We start from the raw sequence: 20,769 nt of genomic DNA, 5'->3' as shown, positions 1-20,769 counted from the left end.
CATTTATAAAGCAGGTCATGGAATTGGCGGCGTCATTTGCAGTTAAGGCAGTTTGGTGGCACCAGATGAAATGGGCACAACCCCCAAAATGCAACAAGGGCAGCTGCCCTAGAAACGTTAAGCAACTTTCAAGGGGGTGGGGTGGGGGGTTGAGTACAAACATTCATGCAGAGGAGGTCCGTCAACGGTCTGCATGCCGCATCCCCTGCCTTCTGCAGGGGGTTGGACACGATGGCCCTGGAGGCCACTTCCAACTCTATGATTCTGGGAACGGCTATATCGCACGATGCCTGAATGAAAACTCCATGGTCAGAGGCATTGTACCTTTGAATATCAAGTCCGGTGGGAAGTCAACAATAGAGGAAGTGGTTGGCTTCATGCCCGGATTGTAGACTGGGTGGAAATATCTGGTCGGTCACTTTGAAGAACAAGGATCTAGACTAGGGCTGATTCCGCATGGTGGAATGTGGAGCGGCATGCCCCGCAGCAACTTGTGTCTACACGGGGGACACATTTCAGTGGAACATCTGGTGTCCCACTGAAATGCATCCCCCTGGGAAACCAAACAGCATCAGATTAGTTCCGCTGCACAGGGGGGCACAGGGGGGGGGCTTTGTTTTGCAGGAAGGTGGGATTGCATGGAATACAATCCCACCTTCCTGCAAAGGGAAAATAAATGCCCTGGTCCGCTCCGAAGTAGATGATGAAACTTGGAAACTTCCGCGTTTCCTTAACCTGGAGCTTCTGGGGCCTGATCCACACCAGGTCTGAAAGAGTGTCAGCCTCTTACAAAATATCTTACAAAAGCATGGATTTGCCCTGCTTCCATATGACTGTCCTCTCAGCCTTTTCCGCCTGTGCGGAATCAGCCTAGGAGGACCTTTTGGTCACCATACAGCTTTTCCTTATGTTCTTGTTTTTCAGGCTGATGCAGCCAAGAGGTGGCTGATAAAGTATATATATTATCATGTACATTAAGGTATAATTTTCCTGGATGTGCCGCTTGACACAAAGGCTCTGAAACTGCTGTCTCCTGATGGGGTACAGCTTGGATCTCTTATTGAGAAATAGCAATAAGTGGGTTTCAAAATCCTATGAAACCCCCAAAATGATTGTGACTGGCTTCTCGTGGCTTGCTTCCCGGCACTTTTTAACAGTTGTACAAAGCAGTCTCAGATATACGCTTAAGATTTCCGTGAACGCTATAAGATGTGTTTTATTTTTGTTAAATATAGTCTAATCCAGGTGCGGTGTACCATAGCCGGTTTCCCAGCAAGCGTTTGTAGATGACACAAATTCTTTTGTCAGGGGATTCCTAGTCGTAACGTGTAACAAATGTTCTTGTACCATTTTTCATATTGCCTCCTGGGCCTGCCGGAACGCTTAAAGAATATGAGTTAGAAAATCAAAACTTCTGGTTTAAATCCTCAGTTGAGAATATTGGGGGGATGTTGTTTATATTTAGACTACCTGATAGGCTTGTTGTGAAGATTTCTGTTGCAATTAACATGTCACAATTTGAATACTTAGAGGGAAAAGGAATATAAGATCCGAGAAACTATTTTTTGATCAACCCCTGGTTAATGGAGAGGTCTGAATGGAAACAGCCCATTGCACTGGGGGTTGCTGGTTGGTGCCAAACTTACGTTTATAGCTACTTTGTCATATTTTTTGTGCATTCTTCCACCACCTGAATGCCTACACCTTTTACTGAGTGATATCAGCTCTCGTCACAAGCTGATCACGTTTTGGAGAGAGTAGTGTAGCCTAGATGTCCTCTCAGTTGGGGTGTGGGCCGTGCGGCCCGGCCCTGATTCCCTCTCCCCACCCTCCCGCAGTAAGAAGCTTCCCGGGGAAGTTTTTTACTGCGGGGGGGGGGGGGCGGCCCGGGATCGGGCCGCGGCCCGCAGGTTGGGGACCACTGCTTTACATGTTATAACCCTCCCCCCCTGCCTACAATAACATATTGTTTCCATCAATACATTGTTTTTAACATTGTTTTATTATCTTGATATTTTTATGTCGCAATACTTTTGTCTCTTTTTTTTTACTACACCTATTGATTAACTTTTATAATGGATCGCAGTCTCTATTGATGAATTATTTATAGGGGTCAATCGACCGAATAAACAGACTGTTCACTGACTGATTGATTACGTTTTCAAATGTACGAATTGGGAGAAGTAGCAACCCGAATATCTCAATTCACTGGGAAGGTGAATGAGATTTGAATAAGATTGCAGTTTAACAAGGCTTAGCGCAGAGTTCTACACCTGCGTAATGCTGACTGGCCGTCTTCAAGCAGAGGCCGGACAGCTACTTATCCTGGATGTTAGTCTGATTCTGCACTGAGCAGGGGGTTGGACTAGATGGCCTGCATGGCCCCTTCCAGCTCTAGGATTCTATGATTCTAGTATTCTACATTGCATTTTTCAGCAGCTTGCTTTCTGAATATATGAAGCTGCCTGGGGATTTCCAACAGGATGGCAGCATAAAAGCGACAATACGGGAAGGCTCAGATAAAATAAGCCCTGGTTATCTATTTTAAAAGTTCTCAGCCTGGATGTTGATACAAGCTTTCATTTCTGGAATGCATCGGCCAGCTGTTCTGGAAACTGCCTTGGTTGTTATTGTGAGTCCGCTTGTGCAGTCAAAAAAGGGAGGTTTTCCTTTCCTAGTGGTTAAATGGTCTTGCCGCTAGAGACAGCGAAAAGGTAAAGGTAAAGGTATCCCCCCTGTGCAAGCACCAGGTCATGTCTGACCCTTGGGGTGACGCCCTCTAGCGTTTTCATGGCAGACTCAATACGGGGTGGTTTGCCAGGGCCTTCCCCAGTCATTACCGCTTACCCCCCAGCAAGCTGGGTACTCATTTTACCGACCTCGGAAGGATGGAAGGCTGAGTCAACCTTGAGCCGGCTGCTGGGATCGAACTCCCAGCCTCATGGGCAGAGCTTCAGACAGCATTTCTGCTGCCTTACCACTCTGGGCCACAAGAGGCTCTTTTTCTAGAAACAGCTACCGGCAATTAAATTACTCCCTGATAATATCGTTACAGATTTGTCAGGATTTCTGTGTGGATTTAAAGTTGCTTTTAAAGAATAAACACGGCTGAAACTTACCTTGGCCACTTGTTGACAACCGCATGCAGTGCGTATGGCATCACGGGGCAAGGTGGGACACATGGTGCCTATATAGGCACCACATGCGCTGGTCCCAGGCCTCTTTGCCCAGGATGCCGCAGAGACCCCATCATTACCCTCTGTGCTTGCTGAATTCCACAACTCAATCTAATTTGGGTCACATCGAGGTGCAAAGCCCCAGGAAACCTGGATTTTCTTAGAGTCCGACCTCTAATGAGTTGTGGCGCCTCTCCCAGAAGTTGGAAAAAGTCAGCTGGCTCGCCTTATTCAGAAGAAGCCCCGCCCAGCAGCGTTGTGCGCTATTAGATCGCACGGCAAAAGCTTGAAGGAGATTTTTCCCCAGACAGCATCATCCCAAACAGCTCAGGAACCACAGATCCTCAACCAAACTCTGCCACTGTTACAAATTCCAAGCTCAACCTCAATTTTATGGCAGAAATAAATTGATATATTCACTGCCTTTGGTGCATGCATTATTCATTCCGTTGGACGGCTGCTTTGTGTCTTCTCCTCTTCGACAAGCTGCAGACTTTAACAAACTAGTACACAAGCGGATAAGTCATTTTAATGAATCCATCACTGTGCAGATGGCCTGTGAAAAATAAATGCCAGTGGTACCAACTTGGGAAGATTTATGAATAGTATTTAGGGGGCTTTATAACTTACACTTTGGAGTGGTAATTGGAATTTTCCTCTTAATTAAGGAAAAGTGCCTGGGCAGTTTTGAGACTTAACAAAGTCCATCCCAATTAAAAGAATAGATAACATTCTGCATTTGGATCGGGATATGTTCTTTATTGCATGGTAAATATATATTACTGATTTATATGCAGGGATTGTTCAACAATCCTTCATGAGGAGTCTACACAAAACTTGTCTCTGGATGCAGAAGTTGCTGTTTGCAAGAATCAAATGCAAATTATGGGGAACCAGACTACATAACCACATATTCTTGACTTTCCTTTTTCCTGTTGTTGTGCCCCATTCTCTTCCCCGGTCCCAATCAGAAAGGAAGTAAGGTCTCCGAAAAACAGCATTGTTTCTTTGGCCAAGAAGCTCTACTGGTTGGTTCTTCTACCTCCACCAAGAGCAGAGAGAAAACGTCGTACAGGACACTGTCAGTCGGCTGTATTTATACAAAAAGTTTATCTATCTTGAGTTAAACATGGAGCACAATGTGTGTCAGACATCAGCCATGACCTAAACCAGACTTCTTACTGCTTCTCTAGAGATCTGTTTTCTGCTAACAAACCATTATCTTCCTTTCTCCTATAACTTATAGCACTATTAATATTCTCCTGACAAGACCTTCCACCGTTCCAGGTTGTAACACCCATCTAATTGCACTCGACTCTGACATTGGGGCCCTCTGATTTCTGTAACCGGTCACTAGGTTATCTGGGAAGGTTTTCAGTCCAGAGGCCTGTATTTATATATATCCTCTGTCTAGAGAAGCCCCCCTATGTTAGAATCATAGAATTATAGATATTTCCATATAATGGCCAAGAATCCGATTGCCGGCATTGTTAAAATATAAGCTGCTCAGTTGGTTAAGGCAGGGGTAGTCAACCTGTGGTCCTCCAGATGTTCATGGACTACAATCCCCATGAGCCCCTGCCAGCATTTGCTGGCAGGGTCTCATGGGAATTGTAGTCCATGAACATCTGGAGGACCACGGGTTGACCACCCCTGGGTTAAGGAACAGTGTGCTCTCATTTTCAAATCTGATCAAAAATTCTCTTTATCAGAACAGAAAATAATCCCAATCATGATCAGTATATCAGTTGTTTGCATGCGCAACTCCCGAGCACAGGGCAAGGAGGGGGCCAGGCCGGCGTTGAGATCATGCGCCAGTGGGAATTTGTCCCGCTACCGTGTGAGCACCAATCCAGCTTTTACTTTCCGTGCGGTCTCCCCTTCCCATCTTCTTACTGGTCTTCACAAAGGATAGCTCTTTTTAAAAATAAAAGCAGTTCTGATATTAAACATGTCAGATGTTTGATATTGCCAAGAGAAAAGAATGCCCTTTGGTATCGTGTGTAGTCCTGAGGAGATGTGAGTTCTTTTATTGTCTCTCAGAATCCTGCCATTATGCAAATATCTTCACCACCTTAACTCCAAAAAAGCGGCAACGTACTATTTATGAAGACAAAATCTGTAGGTTGTTGTCATGGAAACTGTTGCTTTAACTGAAATATATTGAATGGGCCCCATGCGCTGGTTTTGAGACTCCCGAGTCTTCGTCACGGAGAGTTTCCGAATCAGCACAGCCAGATGTGCAAGAATTCTCCTTTTTGGCGCAGAGTGGTAAGGCAGCAGACATGCAGTCTGAAAGCTCGGCCCATGAGGCTGGGAGTTCGATCCCAGCAGCCGGCTCAAGGTTGACTCAGCCTTCCATCCTTCCAAGGTCGGTAAAATGAGTACCCAGCTTGCTGGGGGGTAAACGGTCATGACTGGGGAAGGCACTGGCCAACCACCCCGTATTGAGTCCACCATGAAATCGCTGGAGGGCGTCACCCCAAGGGTCAGACATGACTCGGTGCTTGCACAGGGGATACCTTTACCTTTTTTTATAGGCAGCCAGAGGGAAAGTATATCCTGACAGGCTACAACCAAAAAGACGAGAGTCTGAAAATTAACAAAGCCAGGCCTAAAATCCAACAGAATTTTTTAAAAAACCTACGAGACTCTAAAAACACCTAATAATGGTTCATCAGATAAGACAGGCAAAACCTTGACTAATGGACTGTCTAATGAACACCCAGAAACAGGGAAAGCGCTTCCTAGTTCCAGTCCATCGCTTGGAAGACTCCCGGAAAAATAAGAAATGACACATCTCCCAGAAGTAAATACAGTGCCCAGAAACTCTTCTCACACTTCATACTCTCATCTTGCCATAATACTACCTTTGAAGGTGCAAGCTACAGTTACTGGTGAAATGTCAGGGGTTAAAGCTACCAGACCTCAGCCACATAGTCCAGGAAACCCACAATGACCAGAATATGAGGTATTGGCCAACCTTGCTTTACTGTGCAAGTGTTATTCAAAACAGCACAAACGGTCAGGAACCTGGGCATGAATCTTGATGCTTCCCTAACCATGGATGCTCAAATCGCAAGAGCAGTACAGCTGGAATTCCCCCGTCTCCACCAAGCTAAACCACTAGAGCCCTATCTGGCCCCAGAATACCTCACCACGGTCACCTCAAACTGGATTCCTGCAACTTGCTCTACACAGGTTTCCCCTTATCCCTGCCTGGGAAGCTACGACTGGTACAAAGGCCATTTGCGGTCAAGGTCCTGCATACCTCAAGGACCTGAGGGGTTGTTAAGAATGCATCCCCCGTGGGGACACGAGAAACAGTCAAGTGTGCCGCTCGCTCAACAACAACAGCCCGGCCCAGAGAAGTTGTGAAATGCACAACTGGATTATCCCACAAAAACAACAGAGGACTGCACAGGGTTAATCTTGCAAGACCATCTGGTTGGAGAAAAGGTCTAAGGATCCCGTTCCTGTGTATTAACAAATCAAAATCAAGCTCTGCGAAGGCAAGTTGGTTCCCCCCAAATCTGGTGTCTGTCTGTATCCCACCTGCCTAAGGCACATTCTGTAATGGTCTGAGCTTGGTTTTTTTTCCAGGGGGAGAGATGGTGGCTTTTGACAGGCCTGTCAAGATTCTCTTACCTTCTCGCTGAGTCTGACCTGAACGTTCTCTCAACATTTACCAGATAGGCAAGAGGTATCATCTAGCCTTCCTCATCCAGTGCAAGTAATACAAAAACCATGTGTCATTCCCCCCTCCCGTTTCTGGAGCAAGATTTCCAGTGGCTCCCCATGTCTGTTTTTCAGCTGGCCTGGGCAGATGCATGACTCAGAGGCTCCAGAAAGTTCTAGCAGCTTCCTTCTCCTCCACTGCCGACAGCCCGTCAGTCTTTTCCAAAGAGAGTATTAGAATATTCATAGCGTCTCCCAAACAGATTAGGCGTAGGCAGTAAATCATAGGAGATTAATTTGGCAAAAATATTTTTATCCCTTTTGCATGCAGCTGTTCAGATTTCAGAAGCAGGAGAGATTGTTTCATTACAGCCTAATACGGAGGTGCAGAAACCGTCGCTGTGAAAAAGCTGGAGGAAAAGACGACTGAAAACAGGAGGCAACCAGAAGGGGTTCATTTGCCTTGAAATCCTAGAATCATAGAGTTGAAGGGACCTCCTGGGTCATCTAGTCCAACCCCCTTCACTATGCAGGACACTCACAACCCTCTCGCTCATCCACTTTACCTGCCACCCCCTTGAGCCTTCACAGAATCAGCCTCTCCATCAGATGGCTATTCAGCCTCTGTTTAAAAATTTCCAAAGATGGAGAACCCACCACCTCCCGAGGAAGCCTGTTCAACTGAGGAACTGCTCTGACTGTCAGGAACTTCTTCCGGATGCTTAGATGGAATTTCATTTGAATTAATTTCATCCCATTGGTTCTGGTCCGTCCCTCCGAGGCAATGAAAGGTATAACCCTCCTCCAATTACATGATACAAAAAGAGGACCCTCGAGGACATGCTGAAGGCACCTCACGTTCCTCTCTATCATTTCCTTCTCTCTTTCTTGAAAGCACCCATAGCCTCTACCTTTTTCCTGCACCTTGATCTCTCACCCACTCATCAGCTAACTTAATTTTATCTGTCCCCTGTCTTCATCTTTGGCCCCTTCTCTCCCCAACAGCCTTTCCCTGGGAAAGTTCTGTTCCAGTTGCACAATGCCAGCAGCCAGATTGGGCCAAGTTGCAGGGTGCCGGCCAGGCTGGACCCAGATGCAGGAGGGACCTCACTTTTCCTGTATCCCCCCTCCTCATGTTATTGCCTCATCCTCTCTCCCTGGTAGCCATTGGATCCTCAGCTTCCTGTTTTTTCTCTCCTTTCCATCACCCACCAACCTACTTTTTATCTACTTTTATCTTCTCCCCAGTTGCAGCTTATTATTTTTTTAATCTCTAAACATTATAAAATCCAAGTTGTAAAAGGACAACTCACAGCCTACCTGATTGGCCGTCAGTAGGGAGAGGCATCCAGTAGGAAGCCTCCACAGTCCTATGGGTGGCCAATTGGAAGCCTCTCCTCCCCCTGGCTGACTCCCCCTCCTGCTTCTGGGAATTGTAGTCCATGGACATCTGGAGGGCTGCAGTTTGACTACCCCTGATCTACACCAATATAGGATGGGGGAAACATCTCTTGATCTTATCCATCCATGTTTTTACTAACTTTCTCATAAGAATCTCATAGACCGTTTACGCACTGAGAACTTCACTGCCCCAGCTCCTGTTCAGGAATTTAAATCAGGGGCGGATGAGGTGCACCAGGCCAAATGCTCCCCCGTGTGGGTGCAGGAAGAGGTGGGGCAACCTGCCAGGACTAAAACTACAGCATGCAGCTGGCATGACACCCCCAGTGCGTAAACAGTCATGGAGGACCTTATCAAAGGCCTTACTAAAATCAAGTCCACTACATTTCCTGCATCTACTAAACTAGTCACTGTATCGGAAAGGAAGGAAGGAAGGAAGGAAGGAAGGAAGGAAGGAAGGAAGGAAGGAAGGAAGGAAGGAAGGAAGGAAGGAAGAAAGAAAGAAAGAAAGAAATCAGATGAATCTGGCAGGATTCTTGACTTTTATTAAACACTGTATTACATACAGTGATCTGTTTAATGATCTGTTCCAAAACCTTTCCTGGTGCCAATGTTAAACTGACTGGGCAGTACTTGTTGGGGACTTCTTTACCCTCCCTCTTTTAAAAATCCCCTTGAAGACATGTAGCCTGTTTTGACCTTTGACTCCAGGCTGCAGCACTGATAAAAGTCATTTTCAAGCAGGAGCAAAAGAACAAAACCTCGCCAATTTTTTTTCCCCCTTTTAAGAAAGTAGCACGATACAAAACCGATTGAAACTGATAAATCCTCTAAGGCAACAGAGAGCTTTCTCCATTTTTCACATCGTACCAGTGATGTCTGGCAAGTCTTTCTCGCCTTAAATAAATCTCACTTTTGGCAGTCAAGGTTATTTATTGCACAGGAGGGTTGTTTTTTTTTTAAAGTGTTGCAAAGCTGGCAATCACTTAGAAACAATTCTCTGAGCGCTTTGAGCTTCGGTGTACCATGACCTCATTTCCCTTGATCTCGGCATGCCGAGATGGATCTCCAGAACACTGAGAATCATCAGGTTTCTGTCGAGCTCAATGGAACTTTGATTGTTGGAACCTAATCTAATTTTGTTTAGATCAGGGGTAGTCAAACTGCGGCCCTCCAGATGTCCGTGGACTACAATTCCCAGGAGCCCCCTGCCAGCGTTTGCTGGCAGGGGGCTCCTGGGAATTGTAGTCCATGGACATCTGGAGGGCCGCAGTTTGACTACCCCTGGTTTAGATGGTCAGGACCTCAGTCTCTCTAGCAGGCACCATGTATTCAGAGGCCGAGCAGATTTCCCCACCTGAATTCCTTACGGGCCTAGCTATAACACTGGGGGGAAAAAAGCAACTTTGATGTTTACCTGTTTATTTAGAAGGTTAGAAACACAGGAGTCCGGTGGCACCTTCAACATGTATTAAAACATGAGTCATTTTTTTTCAGAAGCATATGAGAAAAAACGTGGCCATCTGTTAGAGGGGCCACGGCCTTAATTACAATTATTTCTTTCTCTGCATCCCTACAAATCAGCCGTTCTCAACTCTTTTGCCATTGAGAAAGCCCAGAAACTCTCTTCAGGCTGCGAGAAACTCCAGAAGGGGTGTGATTGTATAGAAGAATAGCTTGTACATGATCACCCAGGAGGTCCTGCTCCCCTTCCCACCCTTCCAGAGCCATCACTGGACATTTTGGGAAGGGAGGGGGGGGGAATGGATTGGCATGACCACATATGGTTGTATCACCCGATAAACGTTTGACGATTTATATAAATTTCCACCCATTCAGAAAACCCTTCCAGGGCCACCAAGAAACCCCAGGGCTTCCTGGAAGCTTGGCTGAAACAGGCTGCTGTATATGAATGGCCTGTTTCCCCTGCGCTGGAGTGGTGGATGGCACGCCCTGGGAGAAGCACAGTGGGACTGCAATCCTGGCGAAGACCTTTCTGTTGTTCTTAATACCTTTGATGATGGTCCACCCCTGGACTGGCTTTTGTGCTTGGGAATGGGAGGCAGTGTTCTTTGCTTTCAATCACACCTCAAAAGTAGTTTTTGCCATGTTTGCTTATTGCCACTGTGAGGACCCCGTTCAGGTGGACAGGTGACGAAATATTTTAAAAGATAACAAAAAAAAAGAGAGTTAAATAAAATCACTGGATTGGAAATAAGATGACCAATATTGTAATGTCATATTTATTTTATTTATGTATGATTGAATTTATATGCCGCTGCTCCCAGGTGTCGGGATCAGTTCCTGTTCTCTGCCATGAGCTCTAGTCACTAGAACTTCACTTATAACTTCCATTAAAGCTTTCTTTCCATAGAAGTTTTATTGTGAGCTTTGTCAGCTCGTGGCAGTTCACCGCGTACATAATAAACCACCCATCCATAAAAACACAACCATTTAAAATGCCACAAGGGTGGGGGAGGACCCAAGCTTATAGCTGCATATTCAGCCCGGCCTCAGCCAAAAGCCTGGCGGAAGAGCTCCATAAATAAATAAATAAGGAGACAAATGGTCCTGTAGGTAGGCAGGATCAAGCTGTCCAATAACAAATATCAAATAACTTATCGGTTATGCTATGATTACATAAAAGGAATAAAATCCTTTCCCCCTTAATCCTCAAAACCATACATCATTGTTTCATTTTTCTTCTTATCCTGCAAAAAAAGTCTTGTTAGGAACAAATGAAGACTCAGAATCGAGATCCTCTTCTCAGCAACTAAGTTAAACTCCTGCACCGACTAAAAGATGATCCTTTTCAAAGTAAATGGAAGAAGCTGATCAACCAGAGATTGAACCATCTTGGTTTTTCTTCAGTTTTATCATCTTTAATAATGGAGAATGGGCGAACGGCATTTTGGAAGGTCAAAAAAGAGCCATTGAGATGAAACCAATGTTCTTTGGCAGATGAGATGAGCTGTTTAAACAAGAAGTTATGATCTGAGAAAGCAATGATCAGAAAACGGTCATTCCAAGGCAAAACGCTGAAAGCTGGATGCTAATATTCGGACTAGGAGATGCATGCTGGTATTGGGGGATCCCCTATTGAGAGGAGCCAAAACGTGCCGATTGGACTTGTCTCGGGAGGTCTACCTGGTGCAAGAATCAAGGATGTCATGGGAAGGGTAGAAGGACAGATATCCCTTCCTGCTCCATCATGGGAAACAAAAGATGCTTCCTGGTGCAGTATGGAGCATATGAAACGAGATTGTATGGCCTTGGGGGAAAAAGTGAAAGACTTGGGAGCACAGGTTGTGTTTTTGTCTGTTCTTCCTGTTAATGGCCAAGGCTTAGGAAGGGGAAAAAATAATGCAGATAAATTATTGGCTAAGTCATTGGTGTCATCATTGGGTAAGATCTGGGGGTTTTGGACCATGGATCACGTTACAGTGATGAAGTTCTTCTATCAGGAGATAGTCTTCACCTCAAGATGATGGGGAAAATGTCTTTGTGAAGAGTCTTGAGGAGCTGGGCAGGAAGAAGGTGATATAGCTAGCTCAGGAGCTTCTGGTGGGTGTTGCGTTCTTTCTTGCAGTGGGTGAGGGTATATAGGTTTCAGGAGTGAGTGTTTTTTCTTGTTCCTTGCTTGGGTGGTGGGGGAGTATAGCTCATCACATTGGCTGATTTGCACTAGGTGGCAATTTTGCCTGGAGCTGACGGCTAGCTTCAACCTCTGCTGGGTGGGCCATTGTGCCATAAAAGGCTCTTGCTCTCCAGAGGCACAAACCCATGACTTCCAGGAGGGGATGCTGGGCCAAGTACAACACACACACATTTTGGTTGGCTTAAACATGGCCACAGCTTTATTGGCATATCAGTGTTGGCCAAGCATGGGAGAGGGAACCTGCATATGTGATCACAAGAACCCTGACCCCTGTGGCACCCTGGAAGCCACCTGGGAACGCTGGGTACCATCCAAGGGAGGTGTATCCACCAGGGGTGTCAAAGAAAGGGGCAAACCAGTTTGGTGTAGTGGTTAGGACTGCGGACTTCTAATCTGGCGAGCCAGGTTCGATTCTGCATTCCCCCACATGCAACCAGCTGGGTGACCTTGAACTCTTCTTCTTCAGTGATCTCAAGGCTCTCTCAGCCTTCCCTCCCTCACAGGGTGTCTGTTGTGGGGAGAGGAAAGGGAAGGCAAATGTAAGCCACTTTGAGACTCCTTCGGGGAGAGAAAAGCAGCATATAAAACCAACTCTTCTTCTTCTTATTTAACTTTTATCATTCTTTTATCATTCATCTGTAGGATAAATGATTACCAGCATCTCGGGATCTCCAACCTGCATCCCACAGTCCAGTCGTAAAAAATGCAGCAACACGATTTAATTATTAATCTCCACAGTTATCTACTCATTTGTCTCAGAGAGTCAAGGGAGGGACAGTATCTTTACAGTCCATGCTCCTACGACACGGGGAGCAATGAACAGACCCAAACAGATATGTCCCCCCCCCAGCAGCCATCTTTGACTCCCCATTCTTTCCCGCCCTCTCCCTTCGGCATGGAAGGCCACCAAGTTCAACATGGAGACCTGGCAGCCCGGGCTGGGGCTCGTTAATCAACCCTTATTCACCGTGGCTTTGGAAATGAACTGTTACTAATGACCAGTCATATGTCAGTCTAATGCAGGGGTAGTCAAACTGTGGCCCTCCAGATGTCCATGGACTACCCAGGGTGCCCAAATCCAGTCATGTTCCTAAGCCTTACAAAGCTGGACTTTAACATAGTCAGGCCCTAAGCCAGGCTTTCTCAACCAGGGTTTTGTGAAACCCTGTTTTGTTTTGTTTTTTGGATGGACCTGGAAGGGTTTCCCAAGTGGGTGGGAGTTGATTATTTTTTTAAAATTTGTTATACATTTATTGGGTGATGTGACTATATATGGTCATGTTGAGCCACCCACCCCTCCCAAAATGGCCAGAGAGGGGGAAGGGGAGGGTTTTGGGTGAGTGGCTCACAGCTATGCATCCCAACTATGTTTTGCTTGATTGTGCCACTTCTGGGGTTTCTCAAAGCCTGAGGAATGATTCAGGGTTTTCCTAAAGGTAACAAAGTTGAGAAAGGCCACTCCCCCTGCATCGCAGGAATGGGAGACCACCCTTTTCAGCTCTGCCATTATGCACAGGGCCAGGCCGGTAGGGCTGCGGATGGCGGATGGCGACTGTGGCAACACAAGGAATGTGGAAGTATCCGAATTCCCTTACCACGGGCAATCCTATGTCCTGAGTCAGGCCAGGGCTGGATGGTGGCTGGGACGGCGGTGACACCATGCATAATCAGGGATTGGCCCCACTATCCAGTCACCCTGGACTTCCTACCTCGTACATAATCAGTCAAATCCTCGGGGAACTGCTCTGGATCCTTTGTAAAAATGACATGTAACCACTTCTATGTGAGTTTTACATCAATCCAATTGGAACAAGTTTCCTTGGGAGGTGGTGGGTTCTCCATCTTTGGAGATTTTAAAACAGAGTCCAGATAACCATCTGATGGAGAGGCTTTCTGTGAAGGCTCAAGGGGGTAGCAGGTTACAGTAGATGAGCAATTGGGATGTGCGTGTCCTGCATAATGCAGGAGGTTGGACTAGATGACCCATGAGGTCCCTTCCAACTCTATGATTCTATGAACTCCATTGGACGGTTTGCAGACATGAGAAAATGCATGGCGTTGGATGTTACTTCTCTGTACGCACTGATACTGCGAGCAGAGGAGAGCCAGTCTGAGTCATGAGCAATACAAAAGTACACGTGTCGCTTCCCCAAAACACAAGGACTTTATAATGCGTAGATGGAGCCTAGGACTGCTTCAACAAGGTCCACTTTTAAGCTGTATCCCAGATGTTCTACAACTAACAGCTATGATTGTGCCATGTTCCAAAAAACGCCGTGTTTGTTTGTTTAATTACGTAGCGAAGTTTAGCCAAGTCCTGCAGCAGATGTTGTTGTGTGTAATGCCATAAATAAGAGCTTTTACGGGGCTCGGCAGGCAGGCGGAACTCTCATTTACCAGATGGCGAAATATTAAAGTGGCAGAACGATAATTTAGCTGATGGGAGTCCTCTGGACCTTGACCAGGTAGAACAGAGACATGAATCATCCTTGTCCGGGACATCGCCGATTCCGTGCAGCTTATGCTGTTTCAAATGCCTTATTAGGTTAAAACCGGGATTCTCAGCTGCTGTGCCACCACACATTGGGGCCCCATTGGGGCACCTGGGATGTGCCACTGTGGGTTGGGATTTTTAAAATTATGATTTCATTAATAAAAAAAAACCCTCCCTGATATGTGCATGTTGACCTGGGCCTATTCTGCACACAACAGATAATGCAGTTTAGAAGTAGATTTTTCCAGTTCTGCACAGGAAAACCCAGTTGCCAAAGCACATTGAAAGTGTATTATCCTATGTGTGCAGAATCGGTCCAGCTCTCTCCAGGGGGCCAATGATGGGCCGCCCTTAATGGCAGACACTCTTTGCGGTGATACCTGCTTAAAGGAAGCTGGTGTTCCAGAATGTTGCAAAAAAAACCCAACATGGGGCATGATGGACATGGAATTGCTGGTGTGGTGGGGATGTGTTTTTATTACAATTCTATCCAAGGCCAGATTGACCTCAGCTGAGGACAGAGGCCGCCACTGACATGTGTCAGACACGGTCCTAGATGCGTTTTTGTGTTTTCAACGTTGGCCGGGATTAAAAAGGCAAAGACTGCGGCTTCATTTTTTCCCCCTTTACACCGAGTTGGCCTCATTTTCACAGCAGGATTGCTGGCTTCCCCGAGTCAAGCACAAGAAGGTCAGTTATAAGTCAGCCTGGACTTTGTTCCACTTGTGCTGTTATTCTGGGCCATGCTTTCCCAACTCCCTGGTGGCTTCCAGCCGTCCTTCCGTGCGAGGCGAGCCACAGATAGGCGAAGAATATAAAAGCAACCGAGACTCTCTAATTCAGAGAGGCAAGACGGGGGAGACAATGGCATAAGATAAATTTCCTAGGCATATGATAAGTTCCCCAGTTCTGTTCATTTATCCTTCCAGATGCTTCTCCTCCGCCCTGGGTTTTCGGAGAGAGGGTGGGAAATAAATTCACACGTAAACAAGGAATAATTCAGTAGGGAAAGTAATTTTGCAAGTATGCCAATTAAACTACGTTTTTTCGGAGTAGGGACAGGGCTATGACCGTGAGGGAATTGAGAGCCCCACTTCCGCACAGCAAAAGTTGCACTTTTTACTGCCGTTATTGCTTTTGGTTAAGCCATGCTTCCTGCCCTCACCCCAGCATTTTGGAAGATCAAAAGTACTTGACAATATTGCATCCATTCACAATGGAGCATATGGTTGTGCTCCCATCAGGACCAAGAAAATGGCAGCAAAATGGCAGGTAGGAGTTTCTTTTTTGGGGGGGGGGTTAAAACATTCTCCTTCCTTGAGTGCTCCCTTTTGAGCACGCCCTGCCCAATCACCTGCAAAATTTTGCCTCAACCCTAGGAGGCTGCACCTAAACGCAGGCTGTCAAATGATATTAGTTCACCTCCACCTAGAAGCTGTTACTGCCCACCAGAAAACTCCATCCATGCAGTCTCGTGTGCTGTGGATCCACGGCTCAAAAGGAGGAAAAACCAGAAAGGGGAGGAATAATTACATGAATTATTTACTTGTTCAGGATATTTCGATACTGCTTCTTCGGAGTGCTGCTTGAAGTTAACGATTGTGATCAAAATAATGGAAACATTATTTGTATTCATGAAAATCGCTGCGTTTTGGAGATATCGTCGTTTTGTTAAATACGCTGTGAAGAGGATACTATGGTCAGTCGCGAAATGAGCCATGCCTGGGACCTCGTCTCAAGAGAAGGCATGAAGAGCTGTTTATTAGGACCCTGTTTTTTTTTACTACCCGGAGGAGTCTCAAAGGAGCCTCTCCCCACAACTGACACCCTATGAGGTAGGGGGGCTGAGAGAGCTCTGAGAGAACCGTGACTGGCCCAAGGTCACCCAGGTGGCAGCATAAGGAGGTGGAGTGTCCAGATAGAGATGACTGCCCTCAATCACTGCATCAAGATGGTTCTTTGCTTCATTCATTCATTCATTCATTCATTCATTCATTCATTCATTCATTCATTCATTCATTCATTCATTCATTCATTCATTCTACAGCCCTCCCCTGAGGCTTAGGGAAGTTTTCTTTCATGTATAAATGCTGGTAATCATACTCCTTTTATAATTCTCCATTGTTAGTTTACATGAGTGTTTGCTGACATTTATGGTTTCCGCCCCCTTCCGTCATTGTTCATATGAGTTTTCTATTAGGCTGTAATTATATTGGATGGCTTCGGTATGCATGTATCCATTGCTGTCAACATGAATAGAAATACAATTCTTTTTGTTTCTTTAATTACAATCCTCCACTGCTCACTGCTTGCCTTTCTATTTAGAGGGTCTTTTTCCCCCTGTATTTTTCCCCATTTGGAGGACCTCTTCCCTTTTTCTTGGCTGTTCCGAACCACAGAGGGCATCCGGAAAGTTCTGTCCTTGACGGCTTTTCCCAGTTAAGGCATCTCAAACAGCAGACACTGAGACAGGTCTTCGAGAGCTGTTGACAATCAAAAGCAAAACAAAAAGGTGAAAAATACCAGGTGATAAGAAATAGATTTATTGTTCAAAGTCCCGACGCCTTTGGTGCGTGTGACACATTGCTGGGTGCAGTCCAAAAATTTCTTTTCTTTATCCAACCACCAAAGCAGACAGCAATGAGTCAGAGGGAGCAAACGGTTTGACCCAGCAGAAGGCAGTTCCTGGGCAATCTGATAGAAATACAGGTCAGCGATTTGTCTGTAACCATCTCTCTTCCACCGTGATTGTAGACATCTTCTGCCAGTAAGAATAGATACATGTGAACTGGGCCGTCTGAGCCCAACGTACCTGAGGAATCACCTCTCTGCTTACACCCCCCCCCCCCAAAGAGCCTTACACTCTAGCAATTCCAACTTTTCCAGGTGGTCCTTGGCCCCAAGGAAGCCCGCTTGACCTCAACCAGGGCCAGAGCTTTCTCCATCCTGGCCCCCACCTAGTGGAACAAGCTCCCAGAGGAGATCAGGGCCCTGACAGAAGTTGAACAGTTCCACAGGGCCTGTAAAAGGGAGCTCTTCCACCAGGTATTTGGTTGAGGTCGACCTGTGCCATCACTTCCCAAGGGCCCTCCTCCTGAGCCCCCTCCTATGGCACCCACGGCAGTTCCACCCAACCCACCAGGCTATCAGTATGAGTCACTTTAATGTATAATTTTTCTACGGTTCCATGTTGCTTGTTGTTTCATTTCATTCATCATTGTTAATCTAAGTTATCTGTACTCTTCGTCTCCTCCTCCTCCTCTTCTTCTAGTCCCAGATTTTGGGCCAGATTTTCTGAGACACTCCTGTATGCGGTTGTTCTTTGCAAGGGAAGGATGGCATCTTGACCCTTTGCTTTTTGGAAAGCACAGAAAAGTGTTTTATTTCAAACAGCTTTTTGTGGAGAGGAAAGGAACTGTTAAGAATTTCTGGGAAGGCTTGCGGGTGACTGCTTTAACTCTGCTGTGATTGCTGTGTTGTTATTACGCTGACTTTGTAGCCTGTGGGAACTGCTTTGAGCTTTAAGGAGAAAACTTTAAGCAAGTAGACTTGAAATAGGATTCTTTTTTAAAAGTTACAAAACTCCAGCAAGCGACCCATGTGCAGCAATCTGGACTAAGTTCAGAACTCAAAAGTGGAAGAATAGCAGATTGGCAATGAATCATTTCTGGTTGGCATACATGACCAGCTCATTCAGAGCTCTGGGGCTCCGTGAATGCGTCATTTGTATCCTGATACATTCCCCCTATCTTTAAAACCCATCTCACCCAAGGGAAACGACAGCTGCAAGTGTGGGGCAGAAGCTAGCAGTACTCACTCACCTGCCCAGAGCCCATGCCAAGTAAGTGAGGGTGATGGGAATTTCATGCACATTTTGGTTCCATCTGCCTCTTGAAACGAATGAAATTGGATTTCCACCCCCTCAGGGACAACAAGTAATAGTTGCTGGGCAGGCAAATGAATTGTTACTTGGGGGTCTGTGCTGAAGTGTGAGTTGTTCAATTCTGAATGCAGAGCCACCAGTGTGGTGGACCCTGCAGGAATCGTTCTCCTAAAATTGCTGTTCCGTCAGACGATCAGCTCTGAATGGCACTTGGGAGGGGCAGAATTTGCCTCACTATTATTTATTATCATTCTCTTTCCTTGCACACACAGAAAGTGGTCCATATGGCTGCTATTGTATAGTTGGTGTAGTGGTTAGGAGTGCAGACTTCTAATCTGGCATGCCAGGTTCGATTCTCACTCCATGTGCAGCCAGCTGGGTGACCTTGGACTCACCACAGCACTGATAAATCTGTTCTGACCGAGCAGGAATCTCAGGGCTCTCTCAGCCTCACCCACCTCACAGGGTGTCTGTTATGGGAAGAGGAAAGGGAAGGCGACTGTAAGCCGCTTTGAGCCTCCTTCGGGTAGAGAAAAGCAGCATATTTCATCATCTTCTTCTGTGTCCAAAATCACGCCTGCACTAAGAGCAATCCCTTCAAACCCCTCCCTCCAGATTACTAAATACAGGACCCACCATCTCACACAGCCCACTCACAGGCTTGTTTGTCTATAGTGCCATTCCTCTGGAAGAGGTCCTTTCAGAGGACCTTTCTGAAGAGGTCAACGCATTTGGGGAGGTTATGTAAAGCTTTGCTTTAGGATGCTTAGGGCTGATCCTGCGTAGAGCAGGGGGTTGGACTAGATGGCCTGTATGGCCCCTTCCAACTCTATGATTCTAGGATTCTATGATTCCCTGTTTAACAAGGCTTTGGGTAGTGGGAGATCTTTGAGGCCACCATCTTAGCCGAAGCAGAAGCGGTAAACGTGATGGCTGTTTTTAAAAACGGCTACACCACCAGTAATATTGGGGCCCTTTAGCTACCTTTCATGGTAGCTGCACTTCATGGTGGGAGAGGAGGGATACGAGCATTTTAATAAGCAAATATATGCTGTATTTAGGTTGGCAAAGTTCCTTAGTGCAGGGTGATCTAAGGACAGCAGGGCTTGTGGCTACCAACAAATCTATCAATTGGTTGCTTAGACATTCAATAAATTTGAAGAAGATACCGCCATCTTGCCAATTGATTTCATTTGTGCTGATTTGCACAGGCAACATTGCAGTGAGAGCCTATGTAAACCATTAGGTGGATCTTGATCCCTGAAATTATGTCAGGAAGCACTCAAGGTCCTCAGGTGGACAGAGAAACATCTACTGGCGCTGAGAGCATTTCAAGGACTGGGAAATTGTCCCGCTGATTGGTTGAGCAGATGGTTGGTCTCTGAAGCCGAATAGTTCCTGGAGAGGTATTTCTGGAGATTGTCAAGCCTTTGCCCAGTAGTTTGCTTCAAGCATCAACAACCAGCTGCCCAGGTTCTTCTCAAGGTTTCAGCAACAGGGTGCACAGGTGACAGGTGTGTTCCTGTCCCAGTGGCCAGAAGGCTGCTTAGATTTCCTATATCTCTGGGGAGAAGGCCCCTTCACTGGTAAGACTAAGTTCTTCTCTAGTTGGGATCAGTATTCTGATGGGAAAAAGAAGCACAGGGGGAAAGTTCTGGCCCCCTTGATTTCATGCTTCCATCCTTTAAAATCTTCCCCAGATTGTAAACATATATATGTATATTCTATTCTGGCAAATCAGTCATATCCATATTGTCTCTCTATTCCATTTTATCATAGTCACCTTCCTATCAAAATTTCACAAAATCAGGCCAAATCCATTAACATGCAGGGTGAAATATCTGAAGGGTCTAAGTTTTCTGTTTTGTGTTTGAGCATTCTTTCTAAGCATATTAACTGAGAATAAACCTCATCCCACTGCAATATCATAAAATGCCTTTTTAGCATTCTGGTGATGAGAAATAAATCTTTTGTTGTTATTCCTTGTTCCTTCTAGGGCATTCTATATCATATTACACTGATATAAATGTCAAATATTCACAGCAGTTAAAATACTATTAAGTGCTCATCTGTCAGAACGTTGTGAGTTTATTAGTATGAGGGGAATTATTGGGATTTTTTCTTGAACGTTTATGTTTTTATAGCAGAAGTGGTAGGAACTTACTGTGTCTGGTAGTTGTTGTTTTTATTATTATTTTTTAATAAATCTGATCTCACCTTTGTAATATTGTGGGAACAGCAGACACAATCTCAGACACTTCTGTTCTTGCTCAAGGAACTATTTATTTACAAGAATGACCCAGAAGATTCAGGGCAAAATTGAAACCAGTGCAATTGAGAAGAAGATTTGGTTCGTATGTGCTGCTTTTCTCTACCAGAAGTAGTCTCAAAGTGGCTTACAATCTCCTTTCCTCTCCCCACAACAGATACCCTATGAGGGAGGTGAGGCTGATAGAGCCCTGAGATTACTGAAGGAGAA

This window comes from Paroedura picta, chromosome 17 (assembly GCF_049243985.1).
Source record: "Paroedura picta isolate Pp20150507F chromosome 17, Ppicta_v3.0, whole genome shotgun sequence".
NCBI classification, from domain to species: domain Eukaryota; kingdom Metazoa; phylum Chordata; class Lepidosauria; order Squamata; family Gekkonidae; genus Paroedura; species Paroedura picta.
The sequence above is the reverse complement of the archived record's forward strand: the minus strand, read 5'-3'. Positions refer to the sequence as shown.